This window comes from Oryzias latipes, chromosome 4 (genome assembly GCF_053564925.1).
Source record: "Oryzias latipes strain Hd-rR chromosome 4, Olatipes_Hd-rR_3.1".
In the NCBI taxonomy this organism is placed as follows: Eukaryota; Metazoa; Chordata; class Actinopteri; order Beloniformes; family Adrianichthyidae; genus Oryzias; species Oryzias latipes.
In genome coordinates this window covers 37,048,562-37,068,395 of record NC_136240.1, presented here as the reverse complement: position 1 = coordinate 37,068,395, position 19,834 = coordinate 37,048,562, and the positions used below count along the sequence as shown (strand labels likewise).

General features: G+C 46.8%; 1 pseudogene; it reads right to left on the bottom strand.

Moving 5' to 3' along the window:
* Positions 1-883: 883 nt before the first annotated feature.
* Positions 884-2,153, bottom strand: LOC144992066 (28S ribosomal RNA; annotated as a pseudogene).
* Positions 2,154-19,834: the final 17,681 nt, after the last annotated feature.

Genomic DNA, 19,834 nt, shown 5'->3' with positions numbered 1-19,834 from the left:
AATCTAGGGGTAATCATGGACTCTGACCTGAACTTTAACAGCCATATCAAGTCAGTAACATCAGCGGCATTTTACCATCTGAAAAACATTGCCAAAATAAAAAACATAGTGTCAAAACCAGACCTGGAGATACTTATTCATGCATTTGTCTCCAGTAGGTTAGACTACTGTAACGGCCTGCTAACCGGCCTCTCCAAACGAGCTGTAAAACAGCTTCAGTACATCCAGAATGCTGCTGCTCGAGTCCTGACCAGAACCAGGAAGTATGATCACATTAGTCCTGTTCTCAGGTCTCTGCACTGGCTCCCTGTACCTCAAAGAATAGACTTCAAAGCAGCTCTGCTTGTGTACAAGTCTCTCCATGGCCGAGCACCAAAGTACATTTCTGACATGTTAGTGCCATATGAACCATCTCGTACTCTGAGGACCTCAGGGGCCGGCCTCCTGTTGATTCCCAGAGTCAGAACTAAACAAGGGGAATCAGCGTTTCAATATTCTGCAGCTAAAATCTGGAACAGCCTCCCTGAAGTCGTGAGACAGGCCTCTTCTGTGTTCATGTTCAAATCTAGACTTAAAACATTTCTGTTTAGCCGTGTATATGACTGAAAGGTCCTATCTGCACTTTTCTTTCCTTTCCTTCCTTTATTTTTAAATCAATTTTCTATTTTTTTCTTTTCTTTTAAAGTAAATTTTACGTTGATTATTTCTATGATGTATTGTGATTTTAATGCATTTTTCTGTTTTGTGAAGCACCTTGAATTACTTTGTGTACGAATTTTGCTATACAAATAAACTTGCCTTGCCTTGCCTTGCCTAGAGCCAATCCTTATCCCGAAGTTACGGATCTGATTTGCCGACTTCCCTTATCTCCCTTAATCTAACATGCCAGAGGCTGTTCACCTTGGAAACCTGCTGCGGATATGGGTACGGCCTGGCGCGAGATTTACACCCTCTCCTTCGGATTTTCAAGGGCCAGCGAGACCCGCGATGCTTTCCAGGTCACGGGCCCCTCTCTCGGGCGAACCCATTCCAGGGTGCCCTGCCCTTCACAAAGAAAAGAGAACTCTCCCCGGGGCTCCCGCCGGCTTCTCCGTGTTCACTTGCGTTACCGCACTGGACGCCTTGCGGCGCCTGTCTCCGCCACTCCAGGTTCGGGGATCTGAACCCGACTCCCTTTCGATCGGCCGGGGGTGACAGAGGCCATCGCCCCGCATTTCCGAACGGCGTTCGCCCATCCCTTAGGACAGACTGACCCATGTTCACATGGAACCCTTCTCCACTTCGGCCTTCAAAGTTCTCGTTTGAATATTTGCTACTACCACCAAGATCTGCACCCGCAGCGGCTCCACCCGGGCTCGCGCCCCAGGCTTCTGTGCGCACCGCGGCGGCCCTCCTACTCGTCGCAGCCTAGCCCTCGCGGCTCCCGTTGCCGGCGACGGCCGGGTTTGGGCCCGACGCTCCAGCGCCATCCATTTTCAGGGCTAGTTGATACGGCAGGTGAGTTGTTACACACTCCTTAGCGGGTTCCGACTTCCATGGCCACCGTCCTGCTGTCTATATCAACCAACACCTTTTCTGGGGTCTGATGAGCGTCGGCATTGGGCGCCTTAACCCGGCTTTCGGTTCATCCCGCAGCGCCAGTTCTGCTTGCCAAAAGTGGCCCACTAGGCGGCTCGCATTCCACGCCCGGCTCCAAGCTAGCGAGCCGGGCTTCTTACCCATTTAAAGTTTGAGAATAGGTTGAGATCGTTTCGGCCCCAAGGCCTCTAATCATTCGCTTTACCAGATAAAACTGCGAGACTTCGAGCGCCAGCTATCCTGAGGGAAACTTCGGAGGGAACCAGCTACTAAATGGTTCGATTAGTCTGTCACCCCTATACCCAGGTCGGACGACCGATTTGCACGTCAGGACCGGTGCGGACCTCCACCAGAGTTTCCTCTGGCTTCGCCCTGCCCAGGCATGGTTCACCATCTTTCGGGTCCTAACGCAACTGCTCCACCTCCCCAACGGGGCGGGCGAGACGGGCCGGTGGTGCGTCCAGGACCGAGATCGGCCCGGGATCCCACCTCAGCCGGCGCGCACCGGCCCTCACTTTCATTGCGCCACGGGGTTTCGTTCGGCATCATCTGACTCGCGCGTAAGACTCCTTGGTCCGTGTTTCAAGACACGGGTGGGTAGCCGACATCGCCGCTGACCCCTTGCGCCCGTTGTACATGGGCCGATCCCCGCCCGGGGCGGCGCGACGCGGTCGAGGCGCACTGGGAACAGTACGCCCCAGTCAACAGTTGCGCTGGGGGCAGAGAAGCCCTGTTCCTTGGTTCCACGGCCCCGGTGCGGGGAGGTCTGACCGGAGGGGCGCTGTAAAGCATGCGGCAGCCAGGGCCGCGTGCCACCTTCGCCCCCAAGCCCTTCATGGCCGAGCCGGAGCCGGTCGCAACGCACCGCTGCGGGGGAAAAGCGGGGGGAATAGTCGGCCCCCGGCCTCACACCATCTACGGGCTGAGCCTCTACCAGAAGGACTCAGGTCCCCGCGCGACACCGGGCAAGCGGTCTTCCGTACGCCACATTTCCCCTCGCCCCGTTCCCCCGCTGGACATGCAAACGTCGTCCCCCGCCGCCATGGGGCCCTGTGACGCGCGGGCCGGTCCACCGGCAGCCGCGCCCGGACCGCGCAGGGTCTGGACGTTGGGGGGCGCGCGTCAGCGCTCCTCCCAGGCGCCCCCCTTGGCGAGGGGCGTCGGAGAGGGAGGGAAAAGGGAGAGGCGAGGAGCCCGCGGGGCGAGGGCGGGAGGCAGAGGCGTCCGCTCGTCACACCGGGCGTCCCGATGTCTGCACTTGGGGGGACGAAGGCCTTGGCCGAGGTGGAGGGACCCGAGGGGCCCCCCCGCCCCTGGGCGGCGCCTGCGACAGCCCAAGCCGTGGGGAACGCAACGCTCCCCCCCCCGCGGTGGAGAGGAAGCGGGGATCACCGATTGATTGCAAAACGACCCTCAGACAGGCGTAGCCCTGGGAGGAACCCGGGGCTGCAAGGTACGTTCGAAGTGTCGATCAATGTGTCCTGCAGCAGACCTCATGTGGAGGTCTCTCAGGGAAAATAAAATAAATAAATAAATAAATAATGGATCCTCTCCCGTAGCCAGTTTAGCTTGTGCTGGTTTCCATCCGTGAAACCATGGTTCGAATCCGGGCTGCTCCCTGTAGAAAAGGGATTCTCTACTCCTGTGTTAGGTTCCAAGCCCGGATTGTTTGAGAGGGTTGCGTCAGGAAGAACATCCGGCGTAAAACATTGCCAAGTTAACTATGCGACTCGTCCTCGGAAGTAAGGATGCTTCGCTGTGGCGAGCCGAAAGAGAAAGAAGAATGGATCCTCTCCCGTCATAATTCCGCACTAACTTATCAAGCATCTCACAGTTTGAGCAGGTGTGATGTGTTCTGTGCGTCTGTTTCTCATCCAGCAATAATGAGAAAACACATTTCTATGTCTTCTGCTGCAGCTAATCATATTTCTGTGTTACCTTTTAACCTTTTCTTCATCTATTGCAGGAGTTATGTTCTAAAAACAGACGTTTATGACAGTCTCTCACAGACATTTTCACCCTCTTCTCTTGTTTAAACTCTCCAACCTTCATAGAAATTAAGTCCAAGATCTTAGAATGAAAACAAAGATTTGATCATCGATCACAGAGCTCCGTGTTTCTGTACAGGAGACACGGCACGGACTGAGGAGATTGATTGACGGGGTCTCCAGCCAATCAGGACACAGAACAGGGTGCACTGTTTAAAAAAGGCAGCATAATCGCTCTAAAAGAACGTAGAAAGTGAAGACTGTCTTCTGTTCTGTTTGACAGATTTTAGAGGCTTTCAGGTTGGAGCTCAGATTGCAGAAGGAGGGAAGAAAATGTCCCCTCTTGATCGTGTAGCCAAAAAAAACAAAAAAAAACAAACATGGGTTAGCACCACTGGGCCGGACCAGACATGGAGGCAGGCCGGATCCAGCCAGTGGGCCGTAGTTTGCTCTCAAAAGCTGAGAACTCTGTGGCTATTCCATCTCCCTCATAATATGTTTGTTTGAGACGTGTTTTTGATTCTGAGAAATGTTGCAGAAATTAAGCTGCCTGTACTCATTATTTTGCATCATACATATCCCACCTAAGTGTCTCTGTTTACACTGTTTAGAAAAAGTTGTGTTGTGGGTCAGATGAGTGTCAGGACAGTCCAGTGCTTAGGAGAACATTTTCTAATAACGTGTGCTGTGTGTGTCTGGTTCCCTAACACAGAGCACATGGCCTCTGAGCTGCAACTTAGAGGAGCAACACTTTACTAGGTCTGCCCAGCCCAAAACATTCAACTGTACAGCCGGATGAAGAAGGAGCCAATGAGAAGCTCCTTTAAACTTTGAACGAATCCACACTTCATGCTCAGAGTGAAGAGGAAGAGGAGGAACTTGAAAGTAAAGGTGATTGTGCCTTTTTGGACCATATTTAACCTCAGAACCCCACTGCTGAAGTAGAATCATTCACAGTGGTTCTTCTTCATGGGAATGGGGTGTGTCTGGAGAGTGTGTGGTGGGTGAGGCTGATGTTTGTCTGGAAGGAGGGCTTGATGGCGTTGGGTTCTCTCTTCTTTAGCTTTTTTATTTAGTCATTTCTCTTTTACTTGTGTTTGTTTTTATGTATTTTATGGTGCAGGGCTTATTTAATTATTTAATTGCGTGGGAAGGGTTATTTTCTGCATTCTTGTTTGTTTCTATGTACAGCACCTTGATCTGTGTTTTCCATGAAAGGTGCTATAGAAATAAACTTCATTTGAATTTGACTTTGTAGCACGTGGATCGGGGCAGGTGGGTCTCTGAAACGGAGAAGGCGGGGCTCCATATCTGCAGATGTGAGCATTAAAGCCAGCAGACTGGAGGGGGGGGCGGCTGTGAGTGACGGCAGCGACAGTGAGGGACGCTGGTCTGACTGCGTTTGGACTGGATTCCTTCCTCTTCCAACAAGGTCCATGACCTTGGAGGACAGAGTCTGGTGTGATGACCTGACCTGAACCCCATAGAACACCAGGCCTTCTCCACCAACATCAGTGTGTGACCACCAATGACCTTTTGGAAGAAAGGTCAGAAACTCCCCCAAACACTCCTCAATCTTATGGACATCATTCCCATACATCACTTACAAAAAAGTAAAAGACATTGGTAATGGTACTCCCAGTTACTGGGATGGGGTTCGATTCCCTACAATGTCTTACATGGTCTTTCTGAAATAACTCTGTATTTACAAATTTCTTTAAATCTCAAGAGATGACTGAAAACAACTGAAGAATTCCAGCACAGATTGAAAAGATTCCAGTAGTGGCTATGTGTACAAAAGGAAAATGGTTGGTGTTAAGATTTCCCACCTGCTCCTGAACTCACCACCACTGGCCATGCCTGCAGCTGCTGCACAGATGAGACATGAGCTGAGCATTTGGGTTGTGTGTGCGTGATTAACATGTAAGTGTACAGTTATTAAGCACTCAAGTTATGTTTCAGTTCATTATGAGTGTATTTTGATTATTTACCTCAAGTTTTAGTGTCTGTTTAACCACAAATATGCATAAATAGCTGCTAGCTTGCGTGGCGGAGCTAATGCTAACACCTCAGCTGAGACAGTTTGTTTTGTTGCTGCAGATATATATAAATACAGTATGTGATGCTGTTATAAATGACTTTATACCCAATATTAGTTCCTTAACTGGCAATTTCTGTTCATGTGATCATTCTGAAGCTATTTTGGGTTAAATAAGAGTTATATACATCCTGTATTTTCTTTCTGATGATGTCAGTTATTCTCATCAGTTCATATTGTGTTTCTGTTCATAGAAACCACACGCAACTACAAATAAATCCAATCCCTTCGAAGGAAGGTGAAAAAGTCAATCCCTGGACTCTGTCATTTTAATTCTCCCTCACCTGAACATCATGTGTCCTGACCCGACCTACTGCTACCACCTTAGATCCCAGCAGTCTTCTACACACTATGCATGGCTCATTTGTGTGTTTCAATTGGAGGAGTTTGGAGGAGTAGGTATGTGCTGTGTGGATTTTTCACACAGAAATCTATTCTGTTTTTCAATTCTGCAATATTTACTATTGCAAACCTAAATGATAACTGTCAGGACTCAGAACCAGCAGGAACCATCTCCAGATGCTGCACACCTGATTTTCGGTCAACCACAGCATACTTATGCACTACACTGAGGTCAATGTGAAGTGTTGTTTGTGCCACACTGGACCTGTTCTTCTGCTCCCCACCCTTAACTGAGCAAAACCTTAAATTCAATTTAAGAATTTGAATAGAACCTTGTATGCCAATTTCTATCAAATCAAGGGCTACTTGAAAAAGCTTCAGCTGGCAGCCTCGGAAACCCAGGTTTAGGGATGGAAGAGATGGAAGAGAATTGTACTACTAAATTAATGTTGAATTTAAATACACATTAAGCATTCATCATTCATATTTTTAAATGAATTTTTATTTCCCATTTTTAAATTTTATTTACATGAGTGCAATGGAATCAACCACTTCAGTTATGCAGGGAACTGCAAATCATGTTTTGAATGTTCCCTATTAAGTGTGGTGTTGGACTTGATTGAGGGGAGGTTTTTAATTTAATATTTGGGGGTCATAATAGTGAAGAAAAAATTGTGATAAAAATAGAAAATGTAGAGAGAAATTGCTCTGAAATATTGAAAAAGGTTGTATTTTAAAAGAGGGGGGGTTGTTTGGGTTTCGGAAGTTTGGGTCGGGTTTGGATTAGAAAAATTGTAAAAAAAAAAAAAAAAAAGAAACTCTCAAAATTGGTCATTCTCAAAGGTTGCTTTCTTTGTGACAAAGGTTCCTTGTGACTCAGTGTAAGTAAGTAAGTAAGTAAGTAATTTTTATTTGTATAGCACCTTTCGCAGACAAAAGTCACAAGGTGCTTCACAGGTTAAAATATGTATACATACACATATAAAAACATAAAAACATAAAATATAAACCATGTCAAACAATCATCTCAAGCCCAATAAAAGTAGTTTCAGTTAAAATGCTTTGCAAAAATAAAAAGTTTTTAGTTGACTTTTAAAAGAATTCACAGAGTCCAGGGAACGTAGGGACAATGGAAGTTCATTCCAGAGTTTGGGAGCAACAGCCTGGAAGGATCTGTCTCCTCTAGGAACCGTGTGCGTGGGACCATCAACAGGTTCTGATCCGCAGACCTCAGTGCACGAGATGGTCTGTAAGCGGCGATCAGATCACAAACATATGGAGGAGCTTGGGAATGAAGGGCCCTAAAAGTCAAAACTAGAATTTTGTATTGGTAGCGGTAAGCAACCGGGAGCCAATGAAGAGCTTTGAGGATCGGGGAGATGTGAACTCTTCTCTTGGTGCGGGTCAAGATCCTCACAGCAGAGTTCTGGGACAGCTCCTTCTTATTCAGACAGGAAAACAGACTGTTACAGTAGTCTAGCCGTGTAGAAACAAAGGCAAGAATAAGAAGTTCTAGATCTTCATATGACACCATCTTCCGTAGCTTAGAAACGTTCCTCAACTGGAAGAAACAGTTCCTGATCAACTGACTGAAAAGTGTCATGGATGCTCCTTTTATCCAAGAACTCTGACAATTGTTCAGCTACCAGCTTTTCCAGAATCTTTGAGATAAATGGAAGCTTTGAGATGGGTCTATAATTCTGGAAGACTGATGGGTCTAGATTTTTGACTTTTTCAGCGGAGGCTCCACTATGGCATGTTTGAATGCGTTTGGAAAAACACCAGTGGAAAGTGAAAGGTTGATCATTTCAGTGACACTTTGGCCGACGGTCTCAAACACCTTTAAGAAGAGTTTGGAAGGAATGACATCAGATGGACAAGTAGAAGGTTTCAACTTGGTCAACAGAGCAGATATGTCCTCCAGAGTGACAGGCCTAAAAGTAGACCATTTGTGGAAAACAGGCTCCACCACAACACCATCATCACGACAAGGAGGTGGGAGCTGCTCTTTGATCTTCTTAGTCTTATTTGCAAAGAACTTAAGAAATTCATTGCAGTCGGCTTTGCAGAACACAGGGGGTACAAGGGCTGCAGGACTAACAATAGAATTTATAGTGTCAAACAAAACTTTTGGGCTCTTCTTATTTGAGGATATTAGCTGGCGAAAGTAGTTGGATCTGGCATCTTTCACCATCTCGTTGTATGAGGACACGAGATCCCTAAGATGCAGCCTGTGGACCATGAGATTGGTGGATTTTAAAAGACGCTCAGTGGATGGCTTCATTTATCCAGGGACACACTTTTTTCTTTGATAAATTGGATTTGACAGGAGCCACCTGATCTAGGATTGTGACACAGTGATCACTAAAACGATCAATCAGATTGTTAACATCAGAACATTCCTTAAATAAGTGGGGGTCAAACAGCGCTGAAAAACGTCCATCAGTGTTGGCGGTGATGATGCGCCTTTGAGTATGCATGAGGAAACAGGTTCAGAAGTCCTTATACACAACTGCCACACCCCCACCACGGCGAGAGGGCGGGGCTTCCCGATGACTGAACAGCCCTCCAAACAGAGTTCGTTTAAATGAATGTTCTCTTCCTCTTTTTGCCAAGTCTCAGTCAGAAACATAAAATCAAGGTTTTGTCTTTAAAAGAGATCAATCAATGAGAAGGATTTGTTGGCAATAGAGCGAGTGTTCAGCAAGCCAAGTTGTATTGTAGGTGGTGACGTCACTATCGGAGCGGCAGCAGGGTGCACCGGGATTGGTAGCAGACAAGTCCAGCGGTCACGTGACTTCCAGTCGGATGTCCGCTGCGGTGGAAGCTGAGTGTATACCGGTGAAAACACGGACGTGCGGGACGGTACAGTAATCCGGTGCTGAGAATGCCAGGATTGTTGGGGCTCCAGGATTGTAGCCGAGGTAATCCAAGCAGGCGATGTCAGCGGCAAGGTTGTGCCACTGCAGGCCTCCTGAAGAGGAATCGGACGCAGGCATCTTTCCCATAACGCAGATCCGGGCCGGTGAATTCCAAGTGTAAGGGTCGTCTGCACTTTACCTGGAGTCCAGCCCTAAGACCTCTTTTCCTCTGCTTTCTCCTTTTCCTTGGAGGTCGAGGCAGATATAGTACATCTGACAGGCCAGCCGCACAAATAAATGGTGGAGGAAATGTTTGTTTGTAGCTTTCCCATGTTTCAAAGACAGACTCCATTTGCTCTTTGATTTGAAGGAGAAAGTCCCAGCCATAAGTCCGCAAAGCAGCAACGTATCCGTTTGTTAATCGGGCTGACATGATCACATACATAGTAAAAACAATCACTATCGGATCATCAATAATCCACACCTCGATCGCAGGAAAACAGTCTTTTTTTTCTTCTTCGTCACCTCAGTCCCACTGATGTTTCTATTGTTGTTTTGTTGTTGTTTTCGTTTTCCCTTCTATCTCTTTTTTTCTTTCCTTTACTCTCCCCCCCCCCTCTCCCCCCTCATTATACGTAAATCACCTGGAAGCAACTCATCCTCGGTAAGTATTTATTTATGCACGGAACGGGCGCGCGCTCACACAAGCGCACACAGGGGCGTGCACATGCGATCCCGCACACACACGCTGACATACTGCAATCACCTCACACAGGCTCTCATAGGACGCACGCGACACACAGCTCACATAACCAGAAAACGTTCACGCGCACAGCGCTTCTCAAATGCGGGCACGCGCACACGGACTGGCACACAAGCACTACTTAGCTTTACACCTTTTCAGTCAGAGCAGTTATGAACAGTCTTAACATCGTTAGCTGGAATGTGCGTGGACTTGGCTCTGAGCCAAAGAGACTGAAAGTGTTAAATCACCTGGATGGTCTAAAAGCAGATATAGCTCTACTGCAGGAGACCCATTTATCAGATTATATACTCTGCCAGTTACAACTCCAAACAAAGAGGAGTTGCTGTTTTAATTAATAAAAATCTTAATTTTACTCATAAGGATACAGTTACTGACCCAGAAGGCAGATTTGTAATCATTAATATATCCATTCAGAATAAGGACTATTGTATAGTGAGTATTTATGGTCCTAATGTTGACGACTCTTCCTTCTTTCACAGATTCTTCACCTCACTCTCAGTTCACTCTGACTCCACAATCATTATAGGAGGAGACTTCAACCTTGTTTTGGACCCTGAACTTGACAGACTCAGCACAGCAGCAAACCAGCGTACATGGCGGTCTGCAAGTATTCTAAAGCAGTACATGAATGATCTGGGTCTCTGCGACGCGTGGCGCTCATGTCACCCAAGCACTAAAGGGTTCACCTTTTTTTTCTCCAGTTCACTATTCACACTCCCGTTTAGACTATTTATTAATCAGTAACTCTCTTTTAAAAAATATTCAAAGCTCCAATATCCATCCAATTATTATCAGTGATCATGCACCAGTCTCTGTAAACATTTCTAGGGAAAAATCCACACCCTCTGGTACAACCTGGAGGTTTAATACGTCTCTGTTAAAGGACCAGGAATTTCTTGAATTCTTTAAAAAAGAGTGGGCAACCTTCTTAGACTTCAACAATACTCCAGACATCCCACCGTGCGTTCTTTGGGAAGCAGCAAAGGCAGTCATGAGAGGGAAAATCATTTCTTATTCAACGCACAAAAAACGCAAAGAGAAAGCAGATTTATTAGAATTAGAAAATAAAATCAAAACCCTGGAGACTGCTTATGCTGCTTCTGCACAGGAACACATTCTGGGAGATCTGAAAAATTTAAAGCTGCAGTTAAATGACATCATTAATAAACAAACACAATTTCAAATACAAAGGCTACGACTTGAAAGATTTGAAAACTCTAATAAATCTGGCAAATTTCTGGCTAATCAGCTTAAAATTAACAGAGAAAAATCATCAATCACCTCTATTATGGACCAAACAGGAAATGTCACCCATGACCCGGTCAAAATTAATAACGAATTTGAAAACTTTTATAAAAACCTGTACACACCGCAGATCAATCCGTCAGAGCAAAGTATTGACTCATTTCTTAATAATGTAAACCTACCCAGGCTAAATGAGGATCAAATCACAAACTTAGATTCTCCGCTCTTGCCGTCTGAACTTCATGAAGCTCTGTTACTTATGCCCAATGGTAAAGCACCAGGGCCTGATGGCTTTCCTGCTGAGTTTTATAAAGAATTCTGGGAACAACTGGCACCAACATTTTATAAAACTGTCACATCTATTAATGAGAGCCAATCAATGCCACCTAACATGAACTCAGCCAACATAATTCTTCTTCTAAAACCAGACAAAGATCCCACTAGTCCTTCAAGCTATCGCCCCATTTCTTTAATCAATGCAGATGTAAAAATTATCTGCAAAGCACTAGCACAGAGAATAGAAAAAATCACTCCTCACATAATTCACTTCGACCAGACTGGATTCATCAAAGGCAGACACTCGGATGATAATGTCCGTAGACTAGTTAATATAATAGACTTTGCCACCATTAAAAAACAGGAAATGACGGTACTATCGCTGGATGCTGAAAAAGCCTTTGACAGAGTTAATTGGAAGTTCCTTATTGCTGCCCTCCATAAGTTTGGTTTTGGAGAAGCATTCATCAATTGGATCAAAATATTATATCACAACCCCAATGCATCAGTTAGAACTAATAAACAGACTTCAAACAGGTTTTTTCTTGGAAGAGGAACCAGACAGGGCTGCCCACTCTCTCCTTCTCTTTTTGCTATATTCATTGAGCCTTTAGCTGCAGCAATAAGACAGAATGAGAGCATTATAGGAATAAAAACCAAACACAGCCATCATAAAATTAGTCTTTATGCGGATGACATATTACTGTTTTTAAGGAATTTACATTCTGTAAATGAAACAGCAATGATCATAAATGAATTCTCCTCCATATCAGACTATTCCATTAATTGGAATAAGTCTGTTTTATTACCACTCAACAGGAATATGGAACAAAGACTCACAATTCCAGTTAAAACAGGAAATATCAAATATCTGGGTATCTACTTTTCCCCCAAACTATCAGAACTGGTGCAGCTAAACCACACCCCATTACTGAAAAGCATACAGGACGATCTAACACGCTGGACCAACCTGCCTCTGTCCCTTATGGGCAAGGTAGCCACGGTTAAAATGAAAATCTTACCCAAGGTTAATTATCTCTTCTCAATGATTCCCACACAACCGCCATTAAAATGGTTCAAAACATTAGACTCATCCATATCAAGCTTTCTATGGAACAACAAACCTGCAAGAATTAGTCTAAAAACTTTAAAATCTGCAAAAAGCTGTGGAGGATTAGAACTACCTAATTTCCACAAATACTTTCTTGCAAATAGATTACAATATATCTTAAAATGGTTAAAAAATAATCCAGAAACCAACTCATGGTTAGACTTGGAACAGGTGTTATGTGGAAAGATCAACCTGTCACAGCTACCATTTATTAGCCAAACAGTTAAAAAACAGGATTGTTTCCAAAGCATTAATATAAATGCCACCTTAACAGCCTGGTGGGAATTTCTCAAAATATCAAAATCATCAATTCAACCGTGCAAAATGACACCCATCTGGAACAACCCGGACATCCTTATTAACAAAAAAATGATTCACTTCCCAGCTTGGCAAGCAGGGGGCATAAAACAACTAGAGCACGTAATTATTGATAGAAGATTCATAACCCCCCAGGAACTTCAAGACAAACATGGAATAAATAACTTCTTGGAATATCAGCAACTTAAATCAAGTATTACTAAAAAGTATAAAACTAAAGACGACGATTTAAAGCTACCAGATGTAGTTACCACTCTGATTAATTTTTCAATGAATAGAACTCTCTCCAAAATATACAAACTTTTATGTAATTTAGATAACAATATTGCCCTTCCAACAAAAAAATGGGATGCAGATTTGAGCATCAGCACAGATGAAAGCTTCTGGTCAGAACTTTGTCTAAACACCTTTAAACTGACAAAAAGTCCAAATCTGCAGCTAATCCATCTCAAAACTCTTCACAGAATTTACTACACTGGACAGAGGATGTTCAAGATGGGTCTCAGTAACTCAGACATTTGCGAGCACTGTGATAATAATCTACCCGACAGCTACATGCACGCACTGTGGTTCTGCACTCCTGTCAGGGCTCTCTGGCAGCAGGTATGTGCCGATTTATCAGTCTGGCTTAAGGTTTCAATCACTGCCTCACCGTCACTTTGTGTGCTTGGTGACATGAGTGCCATCGATATAGAAGAAGGATTAGCATCTATCATTTTCATAACTCTTTGTATTGCCAAAAAAACTATTTTAATAAATTGGAAAAACAAGAAAAATATAAACATAAGTCAACACAGAAATCTGCTGTTTGATCATATCAGCTTGGAAAAAATGTCAGCCCAAAGCTCAAGTAACTTTGAAAGAATTCAGTCTCTCTGGTCTCCTGTGGTTGACTCCATGACTTAGGGGGTGGAGGGCCTGGTCGTCGCTGCTCCTTGCCCTTCTGCCGTGGTTTGGGGTGGGGGTCGGGGCTTCCGGTGCCTGGCGGGGGCGGTGGGGGGCTCCGTTGGTCGGGGGGTCGGGTCCGGTGCCTGGGTGGGGCGGGCTGGGGCGCTGCGTGGTCCTCTGGGCTTGGGTGTGGGGGTGCGTGGTGGGGGGGTGGGGTGGTGGTCTGGCTTGGCTTGGGGGGGTGGTCCCTTTGCCTGTGCTGGGGGGGGTTGGCGGGGGGCCCTGCTCGGGTGGGGGGGGCCCAGCGGCGCCGGATGGGCTGCCCATCTGCACCTGGGGCTGGGATCGGCCCTTCCCTGGCTCTGGGACGGGACGGGACAACCCTCTCGGGGCCCCCGGTCGCTCTGGGTGTCACCCGCTTCGGCTGCGGGGTCTGGGGTGGGGTGGGGTGGGGGGCTTGTCGGCCCTGTCCTGTGGGGGGGCGTTCTGGGGGGGAGGGGGGGCCCATTATTAGTACGGGTCGGGGGGGCTAGCGGGTCGGGGTCTCCGCTGAGGCAATCAGTGGTTGCCTCGGCCGGTTGGCCTCCTCGGTCCCGTCGAGGCCTGACCAGAGCTCTTCTAGGGCCGGCGTCTGGGGGTGGGGGCCTGGGCTTGCTCCGGGGGGGGCAGCGCTTTCTGGCTCCTCTCTCTCTGTGTGGGGTGGGTGGTGCCGGGCCTGGGGTGTCGGCGCCTCCGGGGGTGGGGCCCCTGGGCTGGGTGGCCCTGGCCCCTTTGCTGGGGGTGGGCTGGGGGACGGCTGTTTGACCACCGGGGGACAGTCTACCAGCTGTCCCCAACTTACCCCCTTCCTCATATAACCTCATATTAGGGTGAGGGGGTGGGGGGTCTAGCCTGCGATGCGCCTTGGGGGGGGGCTACTTGGGAGTGGCCCCCCTCCTATGGTTGCCGTATGGAGTGGGCCCCCCATCTTTCGGTTTTATTTGCACCTTAGACATGTAGGGTCCTTGGTAGGGGGGGTGCTTGGACATCACTGCAAGCAAGCAGCAGATGTCCTCCTGGCACCCTACCCGCCAATTTTAACCGCACCTTAGACATTTAGGGCCCCTTGGTGTGGAGGGTGAGGGGACATCACTGTGAGTAATCAGGAGATGTCCCCTTAGTGCCCTACTCGCCAATTTTAACTGCACCCCCCTTAGTACACACACCCCTCCCCCTTCAATATATACATTCAAACATAAACACACACACATGCACACAAACACCCTCTCAAACACCCATACACGCACACACATTTTACAAGGAAGGTGGGACCTGGGTCCATCTGTCCCCTACCCCTTCCCTGGTGGGGGGTGCGGGCCCCTTGGCGATGGCGGCCGTGTCCCTTGGGTGCCGGCTCCCTGGGCCCGGCGGTGCTCTCTCCGCACGGTGGGGGGGTTCATATTACACCTGAGCCGGGGGTGTTCGTGTCCCTGGGGGGTGGGTCCTGGTCCTTGCCCCTGGGCGCTGGGCCCCGCCAAACTTCCAACATGGCCGAGCCTGGTCGGGCCATATTTATAACACCCCTTGTGGGCCGCCCTTTTTTCCCCGGGGTTCCCCCCTCCTGGGCGGGGGCGGCGGGCCCCTGCCTTGCTCCTACCTGGACCAACCGTGGGCCGGGTGGGTGGCTGCCTGGAGTGCGGAGCGGGTCTCCCTTGGGGGGTCCTGGCTCGTACCTGGGGTCGGGGCGGGGGGATGCCCGGTACTCCTGGGTGGTGGCGGGGTGCTCGTCTGGGGCTGTGGGCGTCCCTCTCCGGTGGGGCCCTGCGTTGGGCTCTTCCGGCGCGGCGGGGGGGCTGCTTTCCTGGCTGGGCTGGGGCGGCGCTCTCTTTCCCTCCGCGCCTCCCTGCTCTCTGGCTCTGGGGGCCTCGCGGCGGTCCTGCTGGCCCTGGCCTGGGTGGCGGTCTTGGTCGCCCAGGGGGCGGTTGTTCCCTGCCTGTTCCCGTATGGCGTTGGGGGAATTCCGGCTGCCGCTGCTGCTGCGGCGGGGGTCTGGGTGTGGGGGTGGCTGGGCGCTCTTCCTCCTTCTTTTCACATTCCACCATCCATTTTAGAAGAACATAAACACTCACTTGAGCACTGGTGTTAGCTCACCTTTGCACTAATAGTTTGCATGATTGAATGAATGAAAGATTTCACACTAGTTGGTTTAAAGCAGTGTTTTTCAACCAGTGTGCCGTGGCACACTAGTGTGCCGTGGGAGATGGTCAAGTGTGCCGTGGAGAAATTGCCCTCATTAATCATTCACTGATCTAAAAACATTTCCCTTCTCCAGGATATCAGCTCTTTGTTCATCCAAACAGGCCCTGATAAAACACTGAGTTGTTAGGAATATAAAAGATCTTAAAATTACTTTTTCTTTGTGTTTATTTAATTCTATTAAAGAAATTTTGATAAGAATGACGCTACCGCGATTTCCCTGCAGCTATGACAGTTTGCGGAAAAGTCCCGTCCCTTTAACTGTCTCCACCAATCATTCTTGAAGGCTTAATCACATGTCATCAGTCTGACCAATCAGAAGTGCTTAAAGTCTTCACTTCCTTGTTCTTAATTCTGCTGATAAAGTCGCTCAGTTCTAACAAAAATGCCAGCTAAAGCTTTTCTTTAGCGGTGTAGCTTTCCACAGAGTCCGGTGTCAGACCGTGAAACAAGTGGACAATACAATGAAGCTCAGAGACGCGAGTCTTTCTGCAAGTTTTCGGCAGTTTTCACACTACATCTCCCATGATGCATTGGCTTAAAGGTGTCACAGCGCAGTGTCCCAGCGCACAATGAGTTGTCCTTGCGAAACGCCTTGAAACCACAACAAACAGTTTCTAAATTTTCTAATTTAACTTTCATTTCATCTCTTAGAAAAAACAGCCGCAACTTCCTGCTTTTCCGGCCACAATTATCACAAAAATGCACTGAGATTGCGGGGGGGCTGTCGATCAATACAGACCATGAATCTCTGTTTTTTTTTTTTTGGATGCTGATGTGCCGCGGGATTTTTGTCAAGGTTAAAGTGTGCCGTGGCTCAAAAAAGGTTGAAAAACACTGGTTTAAAGGCATAGGTATGCGTTCGTGAACACTGTTTTGTGTACATGTTGACATGTGGACATTTTTGCAGCTAGCAGGTGTGTTGATAATGTTTGAGTGTGTGTGAACAGGCCCCGCCCTTTTTGTACTACATTTGAACCGTACCGTAATGATAAACAACCAGTAAACCTGTCTGCTCTATGCTGCTTCATGGTCTTACCCCCCTTCCCCTCCTATTATCACCCTCCTACCCCCCCCCCTCTCTTCTTCCCCTCTTTCCTTTTCCGTCCGGTCCAACACCAAAGATTTTCAAACATGATTGAAATTAATAAAGTTTGGCCTCAATTACAAAAGGGGTTTATTCAGACATACCTTTGGTTTGTCTGAAGGTGAATAACCCCTTTTGTTAAAATAAAATATGTCCAACACAAGAGGCCCTCAGCTCTCATCTGTTTGCCTAGCTGTTGGACAGGACAAGTTAAAAAAAAAAAAAAAAAAAAAAAAAAAAAAAAAAAACAATCACTATCACTCTAACATGAGACGAGCAGAGGCATTGCCGAACACAGGCGCCATCTTGCCCCCGCCCAGTAAGTGGCTTGTTACCCGTCTGACAGCGGTTTGTTGGTCAGTTTTCAGATGTCCCAGGTGTGTTTCTTTGTTGATGATCCTTGTCGTTTAGTGTTTGCAGGCATTGGATCCATTCAATTTCCTTTCGTTTTCTTTCCAACAATGTGGGTTGTGTTCAAGGATCTGCGTTTTTAGGTTGGTTCTGTCTGCGGAGCAAGCGTTGTTTTAGTTTTGGGAAGCAATTGAAATTAGCAATGCAACGCAATTGAAATTCGCAAAGGCAACGCAATTCAAATCGCAATCGCAAATGCAACACCACGACAATTTGCGGTAATAATCTCATTTGCATAGTGTTTTTGCAATTTTCATTTAAGTTGACTTTGAGAATTTCAATTGCATTGTCTTTGAAAATTGTCATTTGCATTGAGTTTAATTTAATTTGTTTTGTGAATTTTATTTGCGTTTCCGAATTTCATTCGTATTGTGTTTGCAATTTTTATTTGATTTGCCTTTGAGATCTCATTCGTGTTGCCTTTGCGAATTTCAATTGTTTATATTGCGTTGAGTTTGCGTTTTTGAATTGCGTTTTGTTTGCTTTTTGCGTTGCTTTTGTTAAATGCAATTGCATTTTCATTGCAAATTTCATTTGCGTTGCGAATTTTACTTGTGAAGGAGAAATAGAGCGTGTATTGACAATATTTATGTTCTGTCCTCGGTGGTGAGAGCTAGATTGCAAGAAAGTAAAAGTACCTTTGTTTGTTTTGTGGATTTAAAAAAAGCATTTGACTCGATAGACAGAGATCTTCTTCAATATAAATTACTTATGTATGGTATTAACGGTCAATTTTATAAAGCAATTAAAGCTCTGTATCTCTCTCTCTTGTGGACTTCAGCTCTGCGTTCAATACCATCCTCCCCTCTCTGCTCCAGGAAAAGCTCCTCCAGCTCAACGTGCCTGACTCCACCTGTAGGTGGATTACTGACTTCCTTATGGACCGGAGGCAGTGTGTGCGGCTGGGGAAGAATGTCTCCACCACCCAATCTATCAGCACAGGAACTCCACAGGGCTGTGTACTTTCCCCTCTACTCTTCTCCCTGTACACTAACTGCTGCACCTCCAGCCATGACTCTGTCAAACTGATCAAGTTTGCAGATGACACCACCCTCATCGGACTCATCTCTAATGATGATGAGTCTGCCTATAGGAGGGAGGTGGACCGGCTGGGTTCGTGGTGCAGCATCAACAACCTGGAGCTGAACACCCAGAAGACAGTGGAGATGATCGTGGACTTCAGGAAAGTCACAGCCCCCTCACCCCCTCTCATCCTGACAGACTCTCCCATCACCATTGTGGACTCTGTCTGTTTCCTCGGCACCACCATCACGCAGGACCTCAAGTGGGAGCCGTCCATCTGCTCTCTCCTCAAAAAGGCCCAGCAGAGGATGTATTTCCTGCGGCAATTGAAGAAAGCCAGGCTGCCGGCCCAGATGATGGTGCAGTTCTACACGGCCATCATTGAGTCCATCCTCACCTCCTCCATCACCGTGTGGTACACTAGTGCCACAACCAGGGACATTAACAGGCTACAGCGTATGGTGCGCTCAGCAGAGAAGGTGATCGGCCGCAGCCTCCCATCTGTCCAGGAACTATATGTCTCCAGAACCCGGGGACGTGCAGGCCGGATAGCTGCCGACCCTTCCCACCCTGGACATTCCCTACTGAAACTACTCCCTTCAGGCAGGAGGCTGAGGTCCATCAGGACCAGAACCTCCAGACACAAGAACAGTTTCTTTCCCTCTGCAGTCAGACTCTTAAACGCCCTGTAACCCCCCCCTAAATTTCACGTCAATGTCCAACCAGTCACCAGCCCACTACCTGCACCTTGAACATTCTCAGTTGCACTGTTTTGACACTCCTTGCACTACTGACTCTATTTATATTTTTTGTTATGTCCATTGTGTAAAAATTTTGTTGCTTACTGTTCTTCTGTTTTATGTTGCACATTTGCACCGAAACAAATTCCTACTCTGTGTAGCTACACAGAATATGGCAATAAAAACCTCTTGAATCTTGAATCTTGAATCTTGAAGTATAAGGCTCCATTAGCCTGTGTGCAGGTGAATGACCTAAAAACAGGATGGTTTTCCACACCATTTGAAGTTAAACAAGGAGATGTTCTTTCACCAACTCTTTTTTCTATGTCAACGATTTAGCTCAAGAAATTAAGAAAACTAACTTGGATATTGATATCAATAACTGGAACATGAGCATATTACTTTATGCTGATGATATTATTTTGATAGCGGATGAGGCAATAAAATTACAAGGAATGTTAAATACAATGAATGACTGGTGTAACAAATGGAGACTCACTGTCAATAGTGATAAAACACAAATCGTTCATTTTAGAAAGCCTTTAGTACCTCATAGTAATTTTCTGTTTTATTTTGGTAAAACTACTCTCATGTTTACTGACACCTATAAATATCTTGGTTTTGTTTTTCATAAAAATATGTTCTCAGAAGGGAAGCAGCGGTTATCAGATCCTGCTGGGAGGGCGCTTGGTGCAGTGATAAATAAGATGAAGGTTTGTCCTGAGTTGAGTTTTGACACATTTGGTAAATTGTACGATGCCATGGTGGGATCTGTGTTATTTTATTCTGCAGGAGTCTGGGGTTATGAAGACGCTCCTGAGTGTGATAAGGTTCAATACAGGGCAATGAGATATTTTCTGGGTGTAC